The 10,837-nt window shown below is 43.5% G+C and overlaps 1 long non-coding RNA gene across 1 annotated transcript; it reads left to right on the top strand.

Moving 5' to 3' along the window:
* The first annotated feature begins 271 nt into the window (after positions 1 to 271).
* On the top strand, positions 272 to 1,716 carry LOC148848946 (uncharacterized). The gene is made up of 3 exons (XR_016101006.1): positions 272 to 556; positions 718 to 770; positions 1,423 to 1,716. It is a non-coding gene; the product is annotated as an uncharacterized LOC148848946 (long non-coding RNA).
* The last annotated feature ends 9,121 nt before the right edge of the window (positions 1,717 to 10,837 follow it).

Genomic DNA, 10,837 nt, shown 5'->3' with positions numbered 1-10,837 from the left:
AACTGTAATATTATTTTTACTAAACTTTGGTTCTAAGTTCACCAAAATAAACTGTTATGAAGGGCACTGGCGGGATATGCATTTTTTTCTTTTCCTGTTTGGCAGTTTGGCTGCAAAATACTCCTTTCTTTAATCAATATATGCTCATCCTATGCATTAGTTCACATGATGTAGGTGTCACTGATTCCATGATACTGTGTCTGCCTGGTAACCCACAGATAAGGTGAAAACCAAAATAAATAAATAATGAAATGAAAAGCTCGGCAAGTGGGTATTCACTCCACAAAAAAAATAAATGTAAGTTGACTTGCTGAAGCATTCAATTATTTTAAAGTTACATGGTTAGTCATTCATTTTACGCTATAAAAACCCCACTACCACCACCAAAACACTTTGGTGAATGAATCAAGCTTTCCAAGTTTCCAACCAAACTATCTACTCCCTCATTGAATCTCATACCTGTCTGCTCTCATGGAACAGAAGACTTTACTTCGGTTGCTGATACTGTTTCTTGGCTTCTCTTACGTTCTGTCCTTGAATGAAGTTCCTCTGCTTGGTGAGTTCTTAGGATCTTTTTAGTAATCAACTGGAATTTTTTCTGGTTTTTGTGATTTCATTAATACATATTGGGTTTCTTTCTGCTTTACTTATTCCTGTATAAATGGGTATTCTTTCTTCCTTTATGTACTGATCTATTGAGTCCTCTCCGATTTATAGCCTCAACGAAGCCAGTTAAGGAAGACTCTACAGTCCAAGAGTTAGTGAAGCAGGTTCTCTCTCTCTCTCTCTCTCTATGTAGATAAGATTATCATCGATTGATGCTTCATAGCTGTTTATTTGTATCCTTATGTGGTATTGTTTTTAAAGTTGAAAAAGATCAAGACCACCACCAAAGGGTCCCAAAGATATGTTCATGTTCTTCACCATGTTATAAAACAAAGTTGAACATGGTGAAGAAAACTCCAATTTCTGTGTTTGACATCCGATGGTGGGTCCAAACGTTCTTAACTGTGACACATACAGCTTAGTAGAGCATTTCATCACTGTTATCTGAAAGCATCATAATTTGAGAATTGCAATTAATGTGTCAAAATCAGGATGACTAGTATCTCCCTTGTCTCCATACTAGCAGCCAGTGGTAATTATCTTGGGTTGGCGTATCAAAGCAAGCAAACAAGAAAAGAAATACTAAAAAATCTGATGGCCGGTGAAGGCCGGTGATTTGGATTCTACCATCTTTCTAATTGATGGGATGGATTTCATTTATAGATACTGTAAAGACAAAATAAAGACTTTGTCTTTATACATGAATCATTTACATGTGCGACCCACATAGTGAATGAAATCTTTTTATCTGGGTTTTTTATTTTTATTTTTTATTTTTTCTGCATATTTAGAGAGCCTTCTTAAATTGATGTGCAGGTTCTAATTAAGCAAAGATACCACAGAAAACTGTTAGAGTGGGGAGAAGGAATCATAGAGGGAAGGATGGACATTGAAAGCAACGACTACCCAGGAACAGGAGCGAACAACCACCACGATCCCAAAACACCTGGAAGGAGTTAGAATTTTCAATATGTGCATCAGAAAGCAAGGAAGTGGTAGTCATAGTGCAATAATGTCATAGGGTTTTCTCTCTCTGTAATATAAACTTAATTTTGATGATTTTGTACTTAATGTTCATTGTATATTAATCAAGGTCTTCCCTTCTCTATATATCTCTTTCTCCCATATACATGCTGTTAAAGATATTTAATTTTGTTTTGGCTAGGTAAAAAGATTATATTATACCACAGATAATTAATAATAAGTTGGATACAGGAGGTTAAGGGTGTCAATGGACTGGTTTTGGATTGATCAATCTGGTACAATATTTATTAGGTCGGGTTGGACCTGGTCCATCCCTAACAAATTTATATTGGATTGGGTTGGATTAAGCCAATGTCTGGTCCATTGATATAAGATATTTATTAGATTGGATTTGGGTTGAAACCAATCTAAATCAAAATGAATTTAAACAGATTGAATGGCCCAAACATTGAATTGGACTGGTTCAAATTGATCTAAAACATTCATTGGATTGGATTGGATCTGGTCTATTTATAATGGATCCACATTGGACTAAATCCAGTCCAATTGACACCCCTACAGCAGGTAATCAAGGGGAGCATTGTGTACTATTCCATATGTCTATACATTGGTTTTTACATACTTAGCTTTCGAACTGCCGAATCGGAAAAATTTGGTGTTATCATATACCTTTGTATCGGCTAAGTTCACGAGTTGGAAATAAGCAGACTCGAACCGCTGACAATAACTCCCCCCCCCCCGCCGAACACAGCTCAACTTTCATCGTACTGTGCTCTCCAAAAAGCAACATAGAAAAAATTCTCCTCAAGCAAACCAGCCTATCCTCTGTATGGGGTTTACGCGGTGGTTGGAACAGAGACACATTTGGTTGTGAATTCCAATGTGGCGGATAAAATCACATATCTGCACGGCTCAATCAATAGTTCAAGTCACACACTCTGTCTATTGATATTTAATTTCTATTTACATAACAAAATGTGGTTGTCTGGTTCACATTCAACATTAACTCAGTCCTCTGGTAGAGATGTAGACATTGCCAAGGCAGAGAGAAGTTCTGAGTTTGTAGAGTTCGAAGAACCAGCTGAGAGTCAGAGAATATACACAAATTGGTCCATCCATTCTGATTATTAGCTTTTACCAGAGCACTGTATATGGCCATAAGTCCCGCTTTCTCCGCAAGACCATTAGATGCCAAACAACCTCCTGTAAAACCCAAAAATTCCAGAGTGGTTAGTAAAACAGATTATTGCATAAGATCCCATCTCTTGGAGATGATGTCTCCCCCATCACAGAAGTAGGTGACGGATGGCATTAGGTGATATTGATGGGATGGGAGTAATGTTTTCAAAACTGGACGAGACTGGACGGTCGGACCAGAGAAATCACCGATTCTGTTTCAACCTAAAACTGTTTTCTTGACAAAAATCATTGATTTGATCAATAAATCGTTGGTTTGGACGATTGAATTATGGATCCTTCAACGGATTGAATGGTCCGACTGTTTGACCCGAAAACTGGACCCAGAACATCATATGATTAGTATTGTTCCACATCTTATTGCATTTCTGTAAAATTTTAAAAATGTCCGGCTGTTGTGCTTTGAAAATTTATTCTATTCGTACAGCCCATATATAATATAAAGCAATTTGCCATCCATCCCAGAATTTGCATTCTAGTCATACTGTCTGGAATGAGGTTTATTTGTCTATTCGCAATTGAGTCTGCCTACGTACCTTGCCGGTTTGTAATATGTAGTGCCCATGGGGCACCAAACTAGACAGCCTTGGGAAAGGGCATTCACAAATTAAGTGGGTGATGGTTTCTTGCGCATGATTACATAAAACACAAACTACATCCTCAGAATTTTGAAGAAAAGATATAGTTGTTTTTACAGGAAGATACCCTCTTGCATTGTACGCGACAGAAATATTTTAAATTGTGGGAGAATCTTCAAAATTCCAACATAGGTTCAATGCTGTCTTCATGGTGGGGGCCATATATAGTAGTTGGAGGCAGCTCAGTGACAGTTCCATAAGCCCTCTTTGTGGAAGATTTCCCTCTTCCATCTCATTATTCACTAAATCTTTGTATTTAATTTGTTGTGTTGATTTTTGGATTGGTCAAGGACAACATAGTAAATTTGTTTCGTTTTCTGAATATGGATTGGCTAGCGGGTGAAGGATCCTAAGGGCTGTTGAGTCCGAAGGCTAGGGGAGTTTGAGGTGCGTAGTGGCCGAATGCTGGCGAAGGGCAAGTACTTGCGAGGAAGGGAACGTTAGAGGCCTCGAGTGATAACCCGAGGTAGGGATTCCGACGATCAAGTTATTGAGGCATAGCAAGGAAGGCGGACAAGGTCCAAGGAGCTCGGATGAGGTCACCAGAGAGCTAGAGAGCTTTGGAGAAAAATGAGAGCCCAAGGTCAGAGAGGGGATCCCTTAACTGAAAGGGGTAGTGCCTTCTTTATACTTGAGGCCGCCTGTAGGCGGGACGCCTACGAATGGTCAGGATGCAATCAGGGCGGTCATCCCAGCTCATCGCGCATGGTTACACTATTGGTCCCGCATTGGGCGTTGACCTCCACCCCACGGACACACTGATTGGCTCCGCCCTCGGCCACGTGTCGACATGCCAATGGCCTGCCAAAAGCACTTACATCATTTTCCCCCCACTCTCGAGGCCGTGGTGAAGGTCTTAACTGAGGACCTTGGCTTCGACTGAAGAGAGTGTCATTCTTGTTGATAGGCACTAAGTGGCCTTGTATGGCGAGGACCTCGGCTGTAGCCAGGATGGAGAGAGCAGTCTTCAGGCGTGGAGGTGCTGGTGCCAACTTCGTAGCTACAGAGGGTAGCCCGGCCTGAAAGCATGGAGACGTCGGCTACGATTGAGGCCTTTTCGGTGGTAGTCCACCCCATGAGCATGCAAACGTTGTCCTTGTCTTCGAGTGGCTTCCACTAGCTACTGTGTTGATTCCACACCTTGAGGAGGTTGTGGAGGGCCAAAGAGCACGAAGGCACTAGCCTTGGCTTCAGAGAGCTCAGTACCATGTTGTCTATGGATAGGAGGTGTGTGTGCCCCCTAGTCGCGCGCTTCAGATAAGCTGATGAGTCTGTGCGTGGGCCAGGCATCGGCTTCTGGCCGGTCGTCACCGTGTGAGGTGTACATGATGAGTGGGTTGCCATGGCCGCACACCAAATGAATCCCAACGTTAGGTGTTGTCCGCGCGTGTGGCAAGTCTCGGCATTGAAGGTCTGTACCATGCCCGAGATGGGCACCAGGTCGCGGTTGTACGCGAGACATCGGGGATGTTCCCTTGTATCTAGTGCAGAGGGCTGGTCATTCAGGTTAATTGGGCGGGGAGCCATGCTGAGCCTTACATGGTGGAAGAAGCTTTGACATAGGCTGGCCTCGGCTTCGCTTTCCTAGATAAGAGGATTCCTGTCGTCGGCCTGACACGTTGGCTCACTTTCCCATTGGTAAGCATTGGTTAGCTTGTGCTTGCATAAGGATGTTGCTGAACGCCAGGGACTTGCTGCTTAAGTAGGCTTTTGGCAAGTGCCTGTCCAGCAGGCAGGTCAAGAGGGCTCCTTGACTAGTGCAGGTTGCTTGTCATGTTGTCAGCTTGGTGCTTTTGTGCAAGGAGGGCAATAGACATAAAGTTACAAGCGTTCGGGGTGATACTGCCTCGAGCTGAGGAGTGTGCGCCCGTTGAGAGGTGGGTAGAGAGAGCCGCCGAGGTGGGGTTGTTGCCCGAGGTGATCTATGGCTGATGTCTGCTGTGATGGTGCCTCGATCTGAGGGGCAAGGTCACTAGAGAGGAGGGCATTCGTCGACGAAGGTGGGGACGACATCCGAGGTGACAGAGCAAGGTGAACTTTGATGGTAGTCAGTGAGCCAAGTTGCCGAAGAGGTCACTGAGGTTTGAGGCCTGTTTTGAGTTGCCTGGCATGGAATGTAATTTTTGCATATCTTGTGCCTTTTTGTGGTTGCATTTCTTCTATGTAGGGGTCAGTGCCCCCTTCCGAGAGGTTGCAAGTTGAAAAAACTCCATCGCTCAGTAACCCATCTATTCATGCACCCAGGTGAGTAAGGTCGAGATAGAGCTTCTTCACCGAGAATAAGGGGCCCTCTTCCTTAGTGAGAAGGAAAAGGAGGCACACTCCATAGCTCTCCTGGCTGTCCTTCCCATGGGGGACAGGGCTCGTAAACCCCTGCACAATCAAGGTTGCGTGGAGCCTGGCCGGCAACGTGGACCACCTTGGTCTCAGCAAGGTGCAGTTGTTCCCTTCAGCATGTCTGTTTTGCCATAAATTGTGCTATGTGGAGGGCCGATGCCAGTTCTCAAGCCCGATGAGAACTTGCTCGCTTGGAGGATCTCTCCGAGGCTGAGGCTAAAATCAAGGGCCACCCCATCAACTACAGCCGAGTTCCAATAGGTCCCTTGTTACAAGGGGCGAGTAGGCGTGTGACCTCCAGCGGGTTGTATGCCTTGGGCTGACATCCAGTTCGGGCATGTAAACTTGGTGAAGGTTGTGTGTTGCGGCCAGTCAGTCAGCTGAGGTAGGGAACATGGAAACTAGGCATATGACTTCAAAGGGTCGTTTGCCTTGGATCGAGGTCCAGTTTGAGCGTGTAACCTTAGTGAAGGTTGAATGCTGCGGAAGTTCGCTCGGTCGAGACGATAACGTATATGCTAAGGGTTTGAGGGTGAGGTGAGAAACACTTGCTTTATTACAAAAAAAAATTTTACATGGTCGACTAATGTTGGGCTCTTGTGGCTACATAGTTCAGCTTGTGAGTACAACCGAGGCTAAGGTGTTGATGATGACTATTAGGACGAGGTAATGAGGTCAGTGTCAACGTATTGCTTCAGGTATCCACGGCGGATGAGGGACTCGATCTCGTCTTGGAGGTCGTAATAGTCCTCGGTGTCGTGGCTAGTGCCATGGTGAAACGTGCACTATTTTGCTGGGTCACCCCTCTTGGGGTTCTTCTTTCTATTCCCATGCCACTTCAAGTACTCCTCCCCTCTTACTTGCATGAGGATGTGTGCTCGGGTGGAGTTGAGTGGTGTGCATTGGTCGTAGGATGAGGTTGGCAACTTCTTATTGTCGCTGCAACTATCTTCATGTCGGTGGTCGCCTTGGTAGAGGTCGGCCTCTCCACCTCGGGGTTCACTAGCCGAGGCTTCCTCAGCGGCGACGTACTTCTATGCCTTCTTTAAAAATTCTACCTTGGTTCTAGGTGGTGTCTTAGTGACAGAGCACTTGAGAGCCAACCCAGGGAGGAGGCCTTGGATCACTACGTTCATGGAGACAATGGGGTCGAGGTCACAGACCTTGAGTTCTTCTTTCTTGAATCTGTTAATGTAGGACTGCAGGCTCTCGTCGTGTCACTGTTGGATGCCCATGAGCGAGATGACGCTCTTCTGGCATCATCGGCTCTTGATGAAGTGAGCGAAGAAGAGGTTGCCGATCTGGTCCAAGGAGCTAATAGAGCAAGGCGGGAGCCTGGGAAACCAATGCTGAGCTTACCCCTCGAAGGTTGCTGGAAAGCTCAGCACATTAATGCGTCAGAATACCCATACAGAAGCATGAGTGCCTGAAAGCTTTCCAGGTGTTCGTCTGGGTCCGAGCTACTATCATAAGTCTCTAGTGTTGGAGCTTTGAAATTATGTGGGAGAGGTTCCAAGGTGATGGTAGCGGTGAAGGTGTCCATCCTGGTGGAGGGGTGTTGACTTGCCGAGGCGTCACCTCGGCTCTCCTTTACTTGCTGAATTTCTTCTTTCATCGCTCCAAGCTGCACTTGTAGGTTGGCGATCTTCTGGCCAATGTGTACCTCGGCTTCACCCTGGTGTCCTTGGCAATGGGATGAGCTAGCTGCATCTCAGTTCCTTTTGGCCCTTCGGTCATCGAGGTAGTCATGGAGGTTTGAGGTGCAAGGTGAAGGTGGCACTTCTTATCGGCACCGATGTCCTCGGCTTCATTGTTGGTTGCATGATCATATTGATCCGTCCTCCCTTCGGTCGGGAGGCTAGAGGGTCCTCGGTGGCTGACTCGCTCTTTGGTCACTTCTTCTGGACGTTGAGGGGTCGGCTCGGGGGGCTTCGATAGGACGCTTAGCCGGTTGAGCTTGCAAAGGGCGTCTGTGGCGATGCCCTAGGTTTCCAGTGGAGCGGCCTCCTTCCGGTTGCCTCACCTCGTCCAGTCTCTGCGTGAGGTGGTCAAGCCACTCAAGGACTACTTGGAGTTCATCCCTAGTGATCAAGTTTTGGGTAGTTTTCTTGTTTCTAGCCATTTCGTTGGAAGCTGAGTTATAGATTGGGGGGAAGTCTTAACAGTCGTTCCCATAGACAACGCCAATTGTTGGTTCTTAGATTGGCCAAGGACAACACAGTAAATTTGCTTCGCTTCTTGGCCGGGCTAGCTAGTCGATGAAGGATCCGAGGGTTGTTAAGGCCGAGGGCTAGGGGAGCCCAAGGTGCGTAGTGGCCGAAGGCTGGCGAAGTCTGCCAAAGGTCGGTTGAGGTCGGCCGAGGGTGAATACCTACGAAGAAGGGAACGTTAGAGGCCCTGGGTGATAACCCGAGGCAAAGACTCTAACGGTCAAGTTAGTGAGGACGTACCAAAGAGAGCGAATGAGGTCGCCGGAGAGTTAGAGAAATTTGGAGAAAAATGAGAGACTTGGGCCAGAGAGGGGATCCCTTATTTATACTTGAGTCCACATAACTTATCCTAAGAGCACCAACGAAGGGGTGTAGAAGTTTCAGAGTTTTTCCACCAAAAAGATCTCTGTAATCGTTCCATTTGACTAATGTTTTTTTGAGGGAAGTTGATGACACTCGGTGGTCTGAGTCAGAGATATGCCAATAACAAGAGAATGTATCCTTCGGTATCGTTATCCTCAATAGTCGGTAACACCGACTTAATCAGATTACCAGCAGAATATATGGCTGTGGCTTTCCACTGACGACTCATTTTATGCTTGAGAGATTCCAATATGAAGGAGAGGGAAGCATGTTTTTGCTTATCCCAGACGAGAGGAATGCCAAGGTATTTTGTTTTGGGATCCGATTTATGAATCCGCAAACGTCTGTATATTAACCTTTAGCAGCGAGGGTGAAGATTCCGATTAAACAACATCTCTGATTTCTCATAGTTAATGACTTGGCCAGATATATCAAAATTCATTTTAGTTCAGTAATGATTCCAGAACCAGTCTAATAGATGGGGCCCATATGAGAATTCAAGCACAAACAAACAATTTATAATAATAAGAATAAGACAAGAACAAACCAAAAAAAATCTGCTCTATCAATTTTATTATTTATTTTATCCTTATTTTTTATTTTCCAATTCTTTTTATTATTACATCTATTTTTATTTTGCTATTTTAATTATTTTTTATTAAATAAAATACAAAAACCTTCCTTAAAGTTTCTATAATCATAAAAACCTCTCTTATAATTTTATTTTAGTAAAAACTTCCTCTCTATTTTTAACAAAATTAATAAATACTTTCCTTCTGTAACGATTGAGAGGGAAAAGTTAAAAAATGATTAATTTTTTTTAAATACCTATTTTACTCTTTCTCGAATGCTGTTTATTTTCTTCCCCGTTCGAACCAAGAAGCAGAGGCAACGACGTTAAGGTACCACCTAACAACTCTTGATCGAATGGCCTGGGGATCTGCACTTAGTTCTGGTCCTATGCTGTAAAAAATCAGGGAATCATCAAAGGTTGCAGGGGAATACAGATACAGCTTCGCAAATGGCAATCGCAAGCTGGCATCATCTCCGTTCGTCAATTAGGGTGAGCATGAGATTTGGGATGGGACTTCGTCCTCTCTCTCCACTGGGGAGAATTCTCTAAAGTCTGAACGGAGACCTCCTCCTTCTCCAATTTGTTTTTCCCTCTCAAAATATATACAAATATCTTTTGTTTAAGGAACAAAATACAAAAACCTCCCCTGCTTCTGGGATGAGACTTCTTGTTGGACTTCGTCCTCTCTCTCCGCTAGGGAGAATTCTCCGAAGTCTGGACGGAGACCTTCTCCATCTCCAACTTGTTTTTCTCTCTCTCTCAAAATATACAAATATCTTTTGTTAAAGGAACAAAAATACTAAAACCTCCCCTGCTTCTCGAATGGGACTTTGTCCTCTCCTCCACTGGGGAGAATTCTCTAAAGTTAGATTTAGAGGGTTGCCGCCACTGCCTCTACTTCTGGGTTAGGATGGGGAAGAACATGAACAATGTTTGAGAAAGGATAAAATAGGTATTTTGCCAATTTCTGGTCTTAATCATTAACGGAAGGGAAGCATTTGTTAATTTTGTCAAAAGTAGAAGGGAGATTTTTGCTAAAATAAAATTATAGAGGAGGATTTTATGATTGTCAGAAACTTTAGGAAAGATTTTTGTATTTTACTCTCACTTTTCTTATCCCCCGTCACTTCTTCCTAAAAACAAGCTAGTTGTTCACTCATAAATCAGTCCCATTGTTTCAAATTCATCATCCTTTTTCTTATTCTTATTTTTATTCTCTATCTTCTATATTTCATGCTCTCTCTGTTATTTCCATTACTTATTTAATATTTCAATTTTATTAATTTTTTTATTTTATTCTGGTTATGTTTGGAAGCTGCTTTACTTCATGTAATCATCTTTCCACCCCTTCCCTTCTAATCCTGTCTATAGGTAATTGGATCACACCCTAATCTAACGTCTCCTCTTGCCATCACCCTTACTGTTTTCCCCCTTTTATGCACTTTCTTTAATGTCGCCAAGGAGTTTAAATCAACAATCAACTTATTCCGATGTCTAGGAGCAAAGAGCAACTAAAAGGGGCATTCTCAAACAAATTTCAGTATTCAATCGGGCCAAAATCTAACCCAAATTCATATAAATCAAAAAATCATAGTGACAACAATTCGCTAATCCAACAGTTAATAAAAGAGCATATCAGATATTCAGATTCAAGCTTCATTGCTTTTACCCCTTCAAAATCTATTCTACCAGGAATAGCTATCAGAGAAGAATGAAACATTCTCAATACTAAACAAAACCATCACACTGTTCATTTTCTAATCTACTAACATGCTTTAACTATTCGAAAACTTTTTGAGAAGACGAGATTGATGGGATTGACAAAGAAAATTCGCAGTAATTACAGAAAATCAAAGTGACCCTTTGAAACAGTTTGGGTTATGGTTGAGTTGGCCTCGAGTGTCATGTGGCACTTTCATGGCCACCTT

Source organism: Nelumbo lutea, chromosome 6 (assembly GCF_056320005.1).
Source record: "Nelumbo lutea isolate HS-2025 chromosome 6, American lotus-T2T, whole genome shotgun sequence".
NCBI lineage: Eukaryota > Viridiplantae > Streptophyta > Magnoliopsida > Proteales > Nelumbonaceae > Nelumbo > Nelumbo lutea.
This window is presented reverse-complemented; position numbering and strand designations above follow the sequence as displayed.